General features: G+C 42.6%; 1 pseudogene; it reads right to left on the bottom strand.

The window, feature by feature from the left end:
* Window positions 1–558: 558 nt before the first annotated feature.
* On the bottom strand, window positions 559–11,573 carry LOC129491636 (SOSS complex subunit B1-like; annotated as a pseudogene).
* Between the last annotated feature and the right edge of the window lie 6,008 nt (window positions 11,574–17,581).

Below are 17,581 nucleotides of genomic sequence, written 5' to 3'. Positions count from 1 at the left end.
AATTAGATGGACGTTTTGATGGGAAAGGAGGCTGATGGGAATGCTTTGCAGGGCTTAATGCAGGAGTTCTAGTTCTTTCTCAGTGTAAAAGTGTTTCTTTCCTCCCCTGGTTACAACACTAGCGTATACTTGTGAAAAATTTGAATAACACAGAAGTGTATAAAACAGAAAATATCAGTGCCTGGTATTCTCTCTCATCCTCTGCAATATCTACTGTTAAGAGTTTAAATATACTGGCTGGGCGTGGTGGCTCAGCCCTGTAATCCCAGCACTTTGGGAGGTTCTTTATTTGTTAACGACTTCAAATCCTTTGTTGTGTATAGTGCAAATATTTTTCTCCAACTTGAATATCTTTCAGTCTTCTTTATGGTATCCTCTCTTGAACAGAAGTTTAAACATTTTTTTTCAGAGTGATAACATTTATTAGGAAGGAGAGATTTTAGTTAAACCCCCATGTGACACCCAGAAGAAACAGATGGTAACTGTCATTTCTAAACAGGAAAGACAGGAGGGTCTGGACTCCCAGCGGACAGGTAGTTCAGCTGGACAATGGGGGAGAATGAGATTAGGGTGGGTGAGGCCACTGCTCACCACCCCTCCACTGAAGTTCCGTGGCTAAAATACTGTGACACCAGCCAGCCAGTGGAAAGCCGTCCTGCTCTCCGGCAAACACGGGATGTTGTTGGCGGCAGGAAGGAAGAATGTCACGCTCTCTCTTGCTGCTCCTCTGGGCTACTTTGCCGTTACTAACAGGGCTAAAGGGCCAGGTGGGCCTGCAGGTGTGTGGATGGGCTGGCTTTGAGTGGTTCTGGTACTAGGGGGTGGGATGGACTATGAGGGGGATGTGGGCCACTACCAGGACCCTGATGGGTTACTCGGTCCATTCCCATTCTGGCTTTCAGAGGCTGGAGAAGCAGCAGGGGGCCGAGTGGTAGGCTGGGAAGCTGTAGGGTTGCTGTCGTTCTGCACCACCTTGTTGGGCGCCTGCTGGTTGCTGTACTCTGAGTTTGGCTCATTGAAGTTAGGAAATTCAGAATAAACCATACAGAATTCTCAAGTCTTTTGTAGATCACCCCCATGGCCAGTATACAGTGTCAGACAACCTTTGAAAACTGAAGCGTACGCTTTGTGGAGCTGGACGACGTCCCCAGGCTGGATCAGATTGCCGATGTCATCACAGACAGAGATATTGAGGCTGCCCATTTTGTCCACCACTTTGCAGGTCCGAACCTTGTGCCCCTCCTTTGTCTTGACCTGTCTCCAGCACAATGATGATAAGGTTCAGACTCCTGAGCTGGGCTTGATATCCTTCACAAAGGTCTCCGTCAACGTGCAGCCAGAGCCAACCAAATCATTTTTTTAGTTAGCTTTCTTCTTTTTTTTTTTTTTTTGAGATGGTGTCCTCTCTGTTGCCCAGGCTGGAGTGCAGTGGCACGATCTCGGCTCACTGCAACCTCCGCCTCCCGAGTTCAAGCGATTCTCCTGCCTCAGCCTCCCAAGTAGCTGGGATTACAAGCGTGCAACACCACACTCCACTAATTTTTGTATTTTTAGTAGAGACGGGCTTTCACCATGATGGCCAGGCTGGTCTCGAACTCCTGACCTCAAGTGATCTGCTTGCCTCGGCCTCCCAAAGTGTAATCCCAAAGTGCTTAGATTACAGGTGTGAGCCACCACTCCCGGCCTTAAATTTTTATACTGTCAAATTTATCTAGCTTTTATGTGTTTGGGTTTTCATGTTATGCTGGAAAGACTTCTTGTTCATAAATTAACAAGATCAAGAGTTTTGGAATGGAAATGGATTCTAGCATGTGTGGACCATTATGCTGAATTTTGGTGGACACATAAATACCTTTATCAGGCAAGCTATTTTTAAACTCTGTAATTACAATTTAATAGTAGGCCAAATAATGAGAAAAAAGTATCATAGAAATCAGAGCTACATTTAATTAAAAGTGAATATGTTTTTAGGCTGAGGCAGGAGGTTGGATCACTTGAGCCCAGGAGATTGAGACCAGCCTGGTCAACAGAGCGAGACCTGGTCTCTATAAAAAATTTTAAAATTAGCCAGGTGTGGTGTCACAGGCCTACAGTCCCAGCTACTTAATAAGCTGAGGCAGGAGGATTGCCTGCTCCCAGGAGTTCAAACTTGTAGTGAACTATAAGTGCACCATTGCACTCCAGCCTGTGTGACAGAGCAAGATCCTGTTTCAATAAATAAATAAATAAAGGGGGGATTACATAATAGCACAAGTAACAAAAATTTCCCCCAAAATTGCATTCCTCTGAATAACCACAGTTTATATTTTACTATTTTTCTTTCCAGTCTTTTTTCTAGTCTTGTGTACTTACATGTATTTTTTAAACAAAATTGGGTTCATATTCATCTGGAATGGTCTTTTTTCACTGAATATCAGATTGTGAATTTGTGGGAGGACTGAGTAACTATTGTATACTCCATTACACAGTCTATGATTGAAATCTAGAAGTATTTGTTAACTAGAGAAAGTCTTTTAAGATGATAAGGTATATCTCAAACAACCTTCTTTCTTCTTTCTAAAACGTCTCCATCCTTTGATCTTTTATCATCTACATTTATTTTGTTTTAGCCGCTTCTGTACATAACTGTTGAGCTGTGTTATCTTGGAAAGGTTTCATGTCTACCCACTCTCTTTTCACATTTTTACCATGCCTTTCTTGAAAATCACATTTTAGTGACACTTCTGAGTGATTTTTTTCTTCTCTCTTTTTTCTTCTTCTCTCTTTTTTTTTTTTTTTTTTTTTTTTTGAGACAGGGTCTTGCTCTGTCACCCAGGCTGGAGTGCAGTGGCACAACCAGAGCTCGCTGAAGCCTCAGACTCCTGGGCTCAAGTGATCCTCTTCCCTCAGCCTCCCAAGTAGCTGGGACTACAGGCATACACCAACAATGCCTGGCTAATTCTTCTATTTTTTGCAGAGACAGGGTCTCACTATGTTGGCCAGGCTGGTCTCAAACACCTGGCCTCAAGTGATCCTCCTGCTTTGGCCTCCCAAAGTACTACTGGGATTACAGGCATGAGACACCACGCCTGGCCCTGAGTGCCTTTACAATGGGACACGGATACAGCTTTCGCTTTGTACAGCTTCAAGTTTTGTATAAATCTCAAACTATTCTATGTTCCGTGGATGTGGCCTTCCATCTCATCTCATTTCAGAGATACTCTTCATTTCACTGGATCGCTAACTTCTCCTGAGTGCCTCCTGATATGCTGGTCACACCACTGTCATCCTCCAGTTCCTGACAAATCCAAAAACTGCTGAGCCAGAACAGCCACCTGGGCTGAATTGTGCCTGGTGGTCACAGTAGAAGCACAGATAATGCAGCTAGATGGCGCTCACATCCACACATTTCTGAGGAATTAGTCAACAACGTTCAAGATGTTTTCCATTAGTTCCCAGCCTTGAGTTTACAGACTTGGGAGAGGAGGACCAGTATACTTAGGCACATGAAATATCTGCAAAGAAATGCTAATATATGCATTTCCCAAATGAAACTGACATAAAATGAGTACAGCATGTTGGTTGCTCCCCTAAGCCCTAAACTGTCCTCCCTATGAGACAGGTACAGTACAATTACATCTTTCCTTTCAGAGGAGGCACTAATGGATTTAATAGTTTTCCCAAGGCCACAGGGTCAGAGGCATAAGTCAAGCCAGGTAGCTCGCTCCAAAGCCACACTTAATCACAATGAACTGGCTCAAGAAAAAGGAGAATAGAATGACATCAAACCAACAGTGGTGACCCCCGGGAGTCAGGCGTGCTGGGAGACTACAATTTACTTTCCACACAAAGCTCTGTATTGTTGAAAATTCTGTCCCCAGGCATAAACTATCATGCTTTTAAATTCAATACTTTTTATAAGAATAATATAAGAGCATAAAATACTACTCAACTGTGGTCAAAGGCTAATTCAGGAATTAAGGGTTTTGAAGCTTGTTTATGAAAGAAGGAGACTCTAAGGATAAGAATTAAAAATAGAAGTACAAAATTACGTATAAAAGTAAATATTTATGGCCAGGTGCGCTGGTTCCCACCTGTAATCCCAGCACTTTGGGAGGCCAATGCAGGAGGCTTGCTTGAGCTCAGGAGTTCAAGATCAGCCTGTGCAACATAGTGATACCCCATCTCTATAAAAAAGTTAGAAAAACTAGCTGGGTGTGGGATAATCCTAGCTAACTGGGAGGCTGAGGTGGGAGGATCACTTGAGCCCAGGTGTTGGAGGCTACAGTGGGCTATGATCATACCACTGCTCTCCAGCCTGGGCTACAGAGGGAGACCCTGTCTCAAAAAAAGAGTGAAAGTTTATTTAGACTGAAATATGAAATCGTAACAAATTACACATTTTTTCTTTTTTTTTTCTTTTTTTTTTTTTTTTTTTTTGAGAAAGGATCTCACTGTGTCACCCAGGCTGGAGCACAGTGGCACTATCATGGCTCAGTGCAACTTCCACCTCCCAGGCTCAAGTGATCCTCCCACCTCAGCCTCCCAAGTAGCTGGGACCACAGGCGCCCACCACCACAACTGGCTGATTTTTGTATTTTTTGTAGAGGCAGGGTTTTGCCGTGTTGCCCAGGCTAGTCTCAAACTCCTGAGCTGAAGCGATCCACCCGCCTCCACCTCCATAAGGGCTTAGATTACAGGCGTGAGCCACCATGCCCGGCCACACATTTTTGAAAAGTGACAAATACCACAAATATAACAAAATCCTGAAAAATGACATAACCTCTACAATATTTTTGCCTATTCTTTGGCTGCATACTTTTCATAAGATCAGCTCTTCACATAACAACTGTGTAATATCATTTTCATGGAAAGAAGACAAAGCAATTCAAATGCATTTTAAAATGCCATTATATTGGATAGAGCTACATAATTGTTTAATTGAATTCCCCCTATGCCGTGTACAATAACTTATGGATGAATATGCTTGGGAGCTTTGTGACAAGAACACTTAGGGTACTTTGCTGCAATTTGAGTGCTTTTGAATGTCTTTTTGTCTGGTGTTGCCAGGTTTCATCAGGACAAGTTATATCAGATATGCTAAGACTGATTGAATATGTTGATAGACATAAAATGCAGTTTAGCGTGAATAAAAATGATACTTCACAGTTTATAGTATTGCTACAGCTTTGTGCCTACAAACACGAGAATTCTAATCAATTCTATTTTGCATTGATTCCTACTTTAAAAGTATGATAGTATGGTACATTATAATTGTATATACCACATTATAATTGTATATACCACATTTCTGAGTATTTTCCTGAAGATAATTTCTGCCTTGACTAGACATCAATGAGAACCAAATATTTCACTCATAATTGTGTACAGCTGATGATTGAAAGAACATTCCACAGACTAGCTTCTCATTCTGCACATTTCAACTCTTGCTTCTTTTTCACTCCCACATGCTTCCAGTGTCAGGCATCATAGGAAATATTTAAATCGTAATAAGACCCATGATGCCACAGAGCATGCACTGAGCAAGAGGGTTCCTGGAAGCCTAGAATACCCTAGAATAACCAACAATTTCTGGACTCTACGTGGAAGTGTGAACCATATATATAGATCCCATTCGACTCAAAACAAACAAATCTCCAACTCAACTTCTCCTTAGCTGGATTCCCCAAAATGCTCATGCCTCTCCATCACCACACAACTCCTCAAGGGAAAAGTGATGCAGGGGCAATCAGAGTCAACAGCATCCTTAGTTTATGACAGCTAAAATCTTACTTTTACATTTTTGCCAAAAGCATGTGACCATGTGAACCCATGCAAAGGTGCTTCTGGGATCTTGGAAGTCATTCTTATAACTAGCAGGTCTTAAAGCTTCAGCTCCTTTCTAGAAAATCTACTCCGATTGTGGTGAAGATGATCATTGCAACAAGAGCCAGGCTCGTGGAGAAAGCAGTGTGTACTGGAGTTGTCAAGAAAAACTTCTTGTAGAAGACAGGCACTGAGCGAGGCCTTAAGTCATTTGGTGGGATCCAACAAGCAGAGGAATAGGAAGGGAGTCTAAGCCACAAAGTTTCTGCATCTGCCAAAAAGTAGATATGCATGTATGTGGATGTAAAACGTGTTTTCCTGCCAATGAAAACATTTTTCCATCGCTGGCTTAGAGCTACCTAATAAGAGCCAATGGCAATACATTTACACATCACTAAAGAATGAGAAGTGAACTTTCTTCCCAGTCCCCTCTCCCCATCACCATCAGCAAATAATCACTCCCAAGCCAAGATCAACCAGAGCTGCAGCCATTTGGCACACATGTGTTCCCCATCCACCTCTTCCAACCTGGGATCCAAAAACCCTGGATTTACACCCCAGGCAAAGGAGAGACTGGCCTGAGACTAAGTCTTCGGTAGTAGATGCAGGACGCAAAGCCTGGTGAATGCCAGTCCAACCAGCTTGAGGAAGGAAGATTCATGACCAGTTCTCACCCCTCTTTCGCTTGAATATCTTGTGTGCCATTACCTGGAGGAAAGGAGGAAGGAAAGGAATGTTTCCTGCCAAAGGTAGCAGCTGTCCCCTCATTTGGAAGCCTCTGAGTTGATTTTGGCCATGTCCTTCTGCCTGTTTCTTTAACATGCTGCATTAAGCCTCAGCTTTGCTCCTCTTGCTCCTGAATTCTATTTTGAAATATCAGAGAAATGCTCCCAGGAGGACTTTGAATGTGAGCACTCTTTATAGGCTACTTTAAGGAGCTCCCAGCTCAGGCCAGGGTCAGGCAACAACAGCTAAACCCAAACCCATCAGCACCGTGGTCTACCCAGGAAACCACAAAGACACAAATGTCACTGAGTCCACCACCATTCGTTTAGCACCTACTGTATGCCGGGAGTGCTCTTAGACATTAGGGTGATAATCCTAAGCCAAAAGAACAAAGCTGGAGGCATCATGCTACCTGACTTCAAACTATACTACAAGGCTACAGTAACCAAAATAGCATGGTACTGGTACCAAAACAGATATATAGACTAATGGAACAGAACAGAGGCCTCAGAAATAACACATCTACAACCATCTGATCTTTGACAAACCTGACAAAAACAAGCAATAGACGAAAGATTTCGTATTTAATAGATGGGAAAACTGGCTAGCCATATGTAGAAAGCTGAAACTGGATCCCTTCCTTACATCTTATACAAAAATTAACTCAAGACGGATTAAAGACTTAAATGTAAGACCTAAAACCATAAAAACCCTAGAAGAAAACCTAGGCAATACCATTCAGGACATAGGCATGGGTAAAGACTTCACGACTAAAACACCAAAAGCAATGGCAATAAAAGCCAAGATTGACAAATGGGATCTAATTAAACTAAAGAGCTTCTGCACAGCAAAAGAAACTATCATCAGAGTGAACAGGCAACCTACAGAATGGTAGAAAATTTTTGCAATCTATCCATCTGACAAAGGGCTAATATCCAGAGTCTACAAGGAACTTAAATTTACAAGAAAAAACAAACAACCGCATCATAAAGTGGGCAAAGGATATGAACAGACACTTCTCAAAAGAAGACATTTATGCTGCCAACAAACATATGAAAAAAAGCTCATCATCACTGGTCATTAGAAAAATGCAAATCAAAACCACAATGAGATACCATCTCACACCGGTTAGAATAGCAGTTATTAAAAAGTCAGGAAACAACTGAAGCTGGAGAGGATGTGGAGAAATAGGAATGCTTTTACACTGTTGGTGGGAGTGTAAATTAGTTCAACTGTTGTGAAAGACAGTGTGGTGATTCCTCAAGGATCTCGAACCAGAAATACCATTTGACCCAGCAATCTCATTACTGGGTATATGCCCAAAGGATTATAAATCATTCTACTATAAAGACACATGCACATGTATGTTTATTGCTGCACTGTTCACAATAGCAAAGACTTGGAATGACCCAAATGTCCATCGAAGATAGACTGGATAAAGAAAATGTGGCATATATATGCCATGGAATACTATGCAGCCATAAAAAAGGATGAGTTCATGTCCTTTGCACAGACATGGATGAAGCTGGAAACCATCATTCTCAGCAAACTAACACAGGAACAGAAAACCAAACACCACATGTTCTTACTCGTAAGTGGGAGTTGAACAATGAAAACACATGGACACAGGAAGCAGAACATCACACACCAGGGCCTGTGGGGAGGTGGGGGATAGGGGAGGGATAGCATTAGGAGAAATACTTAATGTAGATGACAGGTTGATGGGTGCAGCAAACCACTGTGGCACATGTATACCTATGTAACAAACCTGCACGTTCTGCACATGTATCCCGGAATTTAAAATATAATTTAAAAAAGAAAAAAAAACTATTTTAAAATTCATATGGAACCAAAAAAGAGCCCAAATAGACAAGGCAATTCTAAGCAAAAAGAACGAACCTGACGGCATCAAGTTACCTGACTTCAAACTATACTACAGAGCTACAGTAACCAAAACAGTATGGTACCGGTACAAAACCAGACCCATAGACCAATGGAATACTATGCAGCCACAAAAAACAATAAGATCATGTCCTTTGCAGGAACATGGATGGAGCTGGAGGCCATTATCCTTAGCAAACTAATGCACGAACAGAAAACCAAATGCTGCACGTTCTCACTTATAAGTGGGAGCTAAATGATGGGAACATATGGACACATAGAGGGGAACAGTGCACACTGGGGCCTACTGGAGGATGGAGGGTGGGAGAATGTAGAGAAGCAGAAAAAATAACTCTTGGGTACTAGGCTTAGCACCTGAGTGACAAAAGCATCTGTGCACCAAACCCCGTAACACAAGTTTATCTATGTAACAAACCTACACATATACCTCTGAACCTAAAATAGAAGTTAAGCATAAAAGAACACCAACTCTGGAGGCAGATTAGTTTTCAATCCCAGCTCCAAAATTGACTGTCTCTGTAACCTTGGGCAACTTACTTCTCTGTGCCTCAGTTTTCTCAACTGGAATATGGGGATAATAATACAGTTGATGTGAGAATTAAACCAGCATCTGGCAGTATATGTGTTACTCATTATTATTTAGCCATCACTGCATTTCTTTTAAAAGTAAATAAAAACAGGAACTTACAATTTAGTTGGGGGTGATGGGCAGGATAATATGGACAACTCATACTAATGTCTCTTCTATAAATCTGATTATTTTTGCTTTTGTTTTTTAAGCAAGACATAGCTTACACAGAACATACAAAAGAAGAAATATTTATTGAAGCACTCTGCCAAGTGCTTTACTTAATTATATTAATTAATCCTCCAAAAACTCAATGAGATAGATATCATTATCCCTAATTTGCAGATGAGGAAACTAAGGCTGGGAGGCTTTAATTAACTTGCCCACAGTTCCACAGCTAGTAAGTTGCAGGGCAATGATTTGAGCTCGAGTCTCATTCTAATTCTTAAGCCCTTTTGCTAGTTACTCACTGTTTTTAACCCACTATTAAAACTGTTGATTTGGAGAGTAAACCATTCCTCTGCCAGGCATCCTCAAAACCACATCCAGCTGACTTACTAAGAAACTGAAAGATAGTGTCATTAGAGAAGGCCACAGAGGCTGGGCACAGTGGCTCACGCCTATAATCCCAGCACTTTGGGAGACCAAGGTGTGTGGATCACCTGAGGTCAGGAGTTTGAGACCAGCCTGGCCAACATGGTGAAACCCCGTCTCTACTAAAAATACACAAGTTAGCCGGGCATGGTGGCGGGTGCCTGTAATCCCAGCTACTCAGGAGGCTGAGGCAGGAGAATCACTAGAACCCAGGAGGCGGAGGTTGCAGTGAGCTGAGATCTCACCACTGCACTCCAGCCTGGGTGACAGAGCCATCTCAAAAAAAAGAGAGGAAAAAAAAAGAGAAGGTTACAGAAACACTAGGAAAATCTTGGTTGACAGCAACTATCTTTTTAAATCTCCCAGGCTGTGCCCAAGCTCTAGGGGATTTCATAAATCCTTAGCTAACTTGGGACCCCTGGCTACAGGGATTCACAGGAATATGACAGATTCTGGTGTGTTTATTATACACTTACCGGGCTCCCAAAGACACCCTCCTGGAGCTCCTATTCACTAACCAGACAAGAATGAGTTGGGGACTAATCCATTTATCAAATAGAATAGGCTAAATTTGTACCAGGCAGACGCTGTGTAGATTTTTTTCTTTTCATCGGGTATTCGGCAATGGGCAAGAATTTTGAGGTCTTGGTCCACAGTTGCTCAGAAGGCCCCATTCCCCAGAAGCATGACAGAGAGCCTTGGGGAAGAGTAACTGCTCTGTGACTTAAAGAAAGTTGTAGCCAGATTTGGATAGTGTCCAAGTCTTTACAACTAATCTCCTCCTCTTCTCTTCTAGATGCCATCAACCAAAGGGTGTTAAGGAATGTGTTAATAATTCCCAGGAGAAATTGGCCAGGATTACCTAGTCATGACTAATGAAGCTGTCATCTGCCATTCCTTCCTGCTGTTTAATAATGCCTTCTAAAGAGTGCTTTATGAAGATGGATAGTATTATAATGCTGCACCCAAGAAACTGGCACGATGTCAATGAAAACAGGGGCCAGCTTATTTTGCATGCCACTCTATTTTTCATTATGTTCCGCAATAACTTGTTATTAAATGAAAATGAATTTGCCATTAGGGACTAGGTACTATTTAATAACTGTTCAGTAATGTTTCATGATTTAATTTTTTTGTTTTTGTAACTAGTGCAGCAGCCATGTGAGTAAATGTCATTCTAGATTAAATGAGGTTGAATTTTCTAGAACAATCTTAAAGGTTTCATGGAACTTAGTCATTAAAACTAGATGTGGTTTGAAGCTTGGTTTACCGAATCCTAACTTTGAATTGACCATCTTAAAAACAGGAAGAGTGAGGAAGACTCTCTCCCTGAGTACTCTCAGAAAATGACGTGGAAAGTAAGCATTGTGCCTTATAGAGAATTCCTAGAGGGCGTAGGGGACTTGCTGGACAGCAGTCTCCTCAGTAGCCTCCCCAAAGAGTATGTCTCAATCAAGATAGTCAATGCTATTTTGGAATAACAAATAAACCCCAAATTTTAGTGGCTTAAAATGATAAAGGTTTGTTTCTTGCTTGTGCTACACATCCACTGCAGGGCTGTGTATCTGTCATGGGTTATTTTGAAAGCCAGGATGATCAAGCACCTACTAACTGGAATGATGACAGAGGGAAAAAAGAGCTCTGGAGGGTCTCAAATCAGCCATTAAAAGCTTGATCTTGAACTGGTCCCATGACCCTAACCCAAGAAGTGGGAGAGGGCCAAGAATTACAATTTTACTGTGTACTCAAAAGGCAGAAATAGCATACCTAGTGATCAGTCCTAGTGGGTACTAATGTGAGATCAAAATGAGGATTTCATTACAAGTCTAAAGGTTCAAAAGTGCCTCTTGCATTCTGAGAGAAACCTCTACTTTCCCAGACTCACCTTTTCACTGTGGTCACAGACATCCAGGCAGCCTCTCTTCTTTCCTGAAAGCCGGACGTTCCCATGGTCCCTCCTCTTCAAGGAATCAGCCATCCTAGGACTTGTTAACACCATGTGATCTGTGACTTTAATTCATGTCAATCTGGTTATGTGCTTGAAAATTGCCAGGGTATTTATGAATTATCAGTATCATTAAAGCCCAGACGCATGTGGATAATGAACAATCCTTCTCCTTCACCTATAAAAATCCAAAGCTGACATTGAATTTATGCTATTTAACATAAAATTTCTTGGCATTTTTTAAACAAACTGTATAAGGACTGAACTACTGCACAAAGTATTGCCTGCTTTTCGAAGACTGAGACCACATGATTTAAATGTAACAATTTTTTTCTTTTTTTTTTGAGATGGAGTCTTACTCTGTTGCCCAGACTGGAGTGCAGTGGTGTGATCTCAGCTCACTGCAACCTTGGCCTCCAGAGTTCAAGCAATTCTTCTGCCTCAGACTCCTGATAGCTGGGATTACAGGTGCACACCACCATACCCAGCTAATTTTTGTATTTTTAGTAGAGACTAGGTTTCACCAAGTTGGCCACGCCGGTCTCGAACTCCCAACTTCAAGTGATCCACCTGCCTTGGCCTCCCAAAATGCTGGCATTACAGGCGTGAGACACCATGCCCACCTGTAACAATTTTCTACACAGCCATGGTGTTTATATATATATATATATATATATATATATATATATATATATATATAGGTCTTCATCCATGGTTTCTGGATCATAACCCCCATAGTCTTTTGTTATAATTTTGGGGTGCTGTAGGCCTCAGCAGCAGGTCTCAGGAAACAGAATCTCTCTCTCTGAACTTCCCCTGTCCTCCTTTCATCTGCCTAAGGCAGGACTCGAAACTGATTATAGGTCAGAAGCCCCTCGTTCCAGAGGGGTCCTGCCCCATACCCTAGAGGAAGGAAGGCTGCACAGAGAGGCCAAGAAAAGCCTAAACACACAGGCCTTGCTGGGTTTCGATAATGTGCTTTTTGTCCAATCACATTTCTACATGGTTGTCTATCATGCCTATGTAATGAAGTCTCCATGGAGACCCAGGAGGACAGGGTCTGGAAAGCTTCAGGATAGCGGAACTCAGGAGGTTCCTGGAGGGTGGGGGGCTCCAGTGGGGGATGAAAGCTCTGTGGCCCTTTCCCCATACCTTACCCTATGCATCTCTTCATCTGTATCCTTTGGAATATTCATTATAAGAAACCAGTAAACATGTTTCCCTGGGTTCCGTGAGCCACTCCAGCAAATTAATCCAACCCAAAGAGGGAATCGTGAGAACCTCAACTTGAAGCCAGTCAGTCAGAAGTTCTGGAGGCCTGGACTTGCGACTGGGGTCTGGAGGTGGCAGAGTGGGGGCAGTTTTGGGGACTGAGTTCTCACTCTGTGGGATCTGATGCTACTCCAGCATCAATGTCTGCTGCTTGGTGTGTGGGGAAAACCCCCCATGCCTTTGGTCACAGCTTTCTTCTGTGTTGGTGGTTGTGGTGGTGGTGTGGGAGCAGAGGAAAAACACTTTGAAGAGTTTTCCCCAAATAACTGAGGATGGTGAATACAAAAGAACTTGTATAATTTAAGGAGCCTCTCAAATGGCCTATTAAGTATTCTGTGTGATACTTTGTATTAAGAGCGATCCTCACTGAATTGTGAAATTGAAGCCTAAGTGTATCCTTAGAGAAAAGCAACTATTTCCGAAACATATTATTAGAGGTTTCCTTATTATATTAGTCTGGGTTCCCCTAGAAGCACATCCCAAGACAGAACGAGTACAAGTGATTGATTCAGGAAGTGATCCCAGGAAGTCAGGGAGGGGAAAGGGACAGTGAGCCAGGAAAGGGCATAAGCCCAATACGGTGCACATTCATGAAAAGGAGACCATTGTGGGCAGCTGGAGTGCAGGCTTATTGGCAACTGATAACTGCTGGGTGGGTGGAGGTATCCTACCAGAGGGGTGAGGCAGCCAGGTGTATATACTGCAACCCTCATTCGTCGTTGGTGAGGACTGTCCCCTCAGTCAAAGGGGATCATGGGAATCATGGAAGAGTTGCTCCCAAAATCTACATGGAGAAGTACGTCTGTGTAGCAAAGGAGTGGACCGTGGTGGCCATGAGAAGGCTCCTCACAAACCTCCAACCTCAGAGAATATCATTGATTAAGGGCCCCAGCAGCTGCTTGCTGAAATCGACGTGCTAAGGCAGACCCTTTCCTGGAAAATGCAGGGCTCCTCTGACAAATTGTGCTCAAAGCCTCTCCAGGGACCTTTGCCAAACTGCCCTTAGACTGGACAGGGGTCTAGAATGCTTCTGCCCACCCTCTCTCCTTCACTGGAAGATTAGATTTGCATTGCAGTCAATGGCTCTCTCTGCCTTTTCCAGATCCCTCCTCACTTTCTCTTGCATGAGCATTTTCCCTACTAAAATATTGCATATTTAATTCCATCTTGGTGTCCGCCTCTAGAGGACTCAGACTAACAAAGACAGTAAGTGTAGTGACGTAGCAGCACTTTGTACATAGTATTGAATACAAATATATTAGATGGATGGATGGTGTGATGGTTAATTTTATGTGTCGATTTGACTGGGCCATGGAGTGCCCAGATACTTGGTCAAATATTGCCCTGGGTGTGTCTGTGTGGGTGTTTTGGGTGAGATTAACATTTAAATCGGGAGACTGTATAGATTACTCTCTCTATTGTGGGTGGGCCTCATCCATTCAATTGAAGGCCTGAATAGAACAGAAAGGCTAAGAGAGAATTCTTCAGCCTGACTGCCTTCAAACTGGGACATCACGATTTTTACTGTCCTCAGACTCAGACTGAGCTCTTTGCTCCTCCTGGTTCTCAGGGCTGTCAACTCACCCTGCAGGTCTTGGGACTTGCCTGGCTCCATGACCACCTGAGCCAATTCCTTATAATCTCCCTCTCTCTCTCTCTCATATATAATATATATTATATTGTATGCTAAATTATATAATTTAACATAAAGAAATTTATGAGGATGTTTATTATAATTTATACACGTAGGTGTGTGTGTGTGTCTATATATATGTAAGGGCTCAATAGGCTCAGAAATGTCACTTCTTATATTCTACAAAAAAAGGGTTTGGAATCTGTTGAATCAAAACTCAGGTCCCATTTTGTGATGTGAAACAGCTCATCACAAAACATTTTCTCAGCTTGTTTCTAGATTTTAGGGCTTGATATTCATATGTTTGTGTAAAGGCTCAATAGTTTCATATAGGCTTAGAACATAAAATACATGTTCTGTTTCTTTGGAGAACACTGACTAACATAGATGGGTAGATGGATGGATGGATGGATGGATGGATGGATGGGTGGATGGGTTGATGGGTGGGTGGGTTGGTGTGTGGATGGATAAATATGAGGTCGTGAAGGAGGATATCTCTGTGGTTCAGGGTCATCAGGGGAAGCTTCCCTGTGGAGGAAGGACTTGAACTTGAAGGACAGGTGAGAAGGAGGAGAACACTGGGGAGTGGGAGGTAGAGGAAAGAAATCATGGACAGCAAACGCTAAGAGGAGGCAGACTCAGAGCATTTGGGGGACAGTGAACAAACCAGTATGGTTGGATCCAAGAGTCTGTAAATAGGAAGAGTGTGAGTTATATTTAATGAGATAATGAGATTGAGATTTGAAACCAGTTTGCTTCCCCATAGAGTACGCTTTCACACCATTCCCTTAACTTCCAGGTGAATACCTTTGGTCAAAGAAAAAGATGTGATATGTTTACTCTTTTCCAAAAATATTTTAAAGTGCAATTCCTTCAAGAGGCATGGAGGTCACCTCCTCAGGAAAGAATTCCCCATGTAACCCTGTGTAACATAGGAACTCTCATCATGTTCTATCTCAGCACCCAACTTCCTTCTTTCCCAACATTGATCATAATTTGCACAATTTGCATGCTCATTAACTAACTGTTTTTCCCAATCATCTGTCAGTTCCATCAAGATAGAGACCTGCACTATTCACCCCAGCACAGTGCCTGGTTGACTGGATAAAACACGGCAGCTAGAAATGTGAGATTTAGGACTGGGCACGATAGCTCACACCTATAATTCCAGCACTTTTGGAGGCCGAGATGAGTGGATCACTTGAGGTCAGGAGTTCAAGACCAGCCTGGCCAACATGGTGAAACCCCATCTCTACTAAAAATACAAAAATCAGGCAGGTGTGGTGGAGCTCGCCTGTATTCACAGCTGCTTGGGGCGCTGAGGCAGGAGAATCACTTGATCCTGGGAGGTGGAGGTTGCAGTGAGCCAAGATTGTGCCACTGCACTCCAGCCTGGGCAACAGAGTGAGATTTCACCTCAAAGAAAAAAAAAAGGAAAAAGATATGTGAGATTTAGGCTTATTATATCCTAGCTCTATTAATGACTCTAACAGCTTGACCTTGGGCAAATAACTTCAGCTTCAGTGTCTTCATCTGCAAAATGAATGATAATACCTCACAGCACTATCATGAAGATTAAATAGGATAGTTTATATAAAGCACAGTGCCCCGTACATGGTGAGCATTCAATAAAAGTTTGCTATTGTTTGTTATTACACCTCAAGACTGCTTGGTGTCATTTTTCTGCTGGGTGAAATTGCCTCTGATCAATTAATTAAGACAGACATTGAGAAAGAAGCTTTAATCATTTGAATCATGACATCCAGATTAATGACTCCTTGTACTTTTTGGTGACAGTAAATAGCCCTTAATTACTTCAAAAAATTGTTAGATCCCTCCAACATGATAATAATTGTGTATTTTTAAAACTTTGATTGAAATACATATAAGACCAAAAAAACTCTCTAAATTCAATAATGCTTTAAATGTATTTTATTGGCCTTAACAGCATTGATATGTGTCTTAAAAATGGCAGGACGAGATGGGCACAGTGGCTTAACGCCTATAATCTCAGTGTTTTGGGAAGTCAGGGCAGAAGGATTGTTTGAGGCTGGGAGTTCTCAATCAGCCTGGGCAAAATAGGAAGACCCTATCTCTCTAAAAAGTTTTTTTAAAAAATAGCCAGGTATGTTGGAATGTGCTGTAGTCCTAGCTTCTCCAGAGGCTGAGGTGGGAGGATCACTCGAGCCCTGGAGTTTAAGGTTGCTGTATTAGTCCGCTTTCACATTGCTGATAAAGACATACCTGAGACTGGGCAATTTACAAAAGAAAGAGGTTTATTGGACTTACAGTTCCACATGGCTGGGGATGCCTCACAATCGTGGAGGAAAGCAAAGAGGAGCAAGTCACATCTTACGTGGATTGCTGCAGGCAAAGAGAGAGCTTGTGCAGAGAAACTCCCATTTTTAAAGCCATCAGATCTTGTGAGACTTATTCACTATCATGAGAACAGCACAGGAAAGGCCTGTCCCCATGATTCAATTACCTCCCACTGGGTTCCTCCCATAACACATGGGAATTGCGGGAGTTACAATTCAGATGAGATTTGGGTGGGGACACAGCCAGATGTGTGTGTGTGTGAGAGAGAGCATTTATTCAACCAGAAACAATGTTTGGTGGTCATCTGAGTTTAAGACCCCATAGGCTTCCCTCCAGGGCCATCCCGGGATCTGAGACCCAGTGGGGTGGAATCACTGATTTTGTTGGGTAACTGTGCAACTCGGAGAAAAACCTCACCTTTTCCTCCTTGTGGGCTTGAAGTAAGTGTTCTTCCCTCTCATCCTTCCAACAAGGCAGCCCTGCTCAGACACGTGTGTGCCCATCTCAGACTTCCCTCCACCATCTCCTTTAGAGGGGCTGCCTGTTCACACACATCAGTCATTTGCTCTTTTATATACCCCATCATGAATAGGTGACCATGACTATGACTTCACATCACTTCATTCTCAGAACCATATTTCTGAGTGCATTGGCCAGAAAGACAAAAACCCTGAGGAGACCACACATGAGCACAATGTCCAGCTAATTTTTGTATTTTTAGTAGAGACAGGTTTTCACCATGTTGGCCAGGCTGTTCTCGAACTCCTGACCTCAAGAGATCCACCCGTCTCAGCCTCCCAAAGTGCTGGAATTACAG

Source organism: Symphalangus syndactylus, chromosome 10 (genome assembly GCF_028878055.3).
Source record: "Symphalangus syndactylus isolate Jambi chromosome 10, NHGRI_mSymSyn1-v2.1_pri, whole genome shotgun sequence".
Classification (NCBI taxonomy): Eukaryota; Metazoa; Chordata; class Mammalia; order Primates; family Hylobatidae; genus Symphalangus; species Symphalangus syndactylus.
This window is presented reverse-complemented; position numbering and strand designations above follow the sequence as displayed.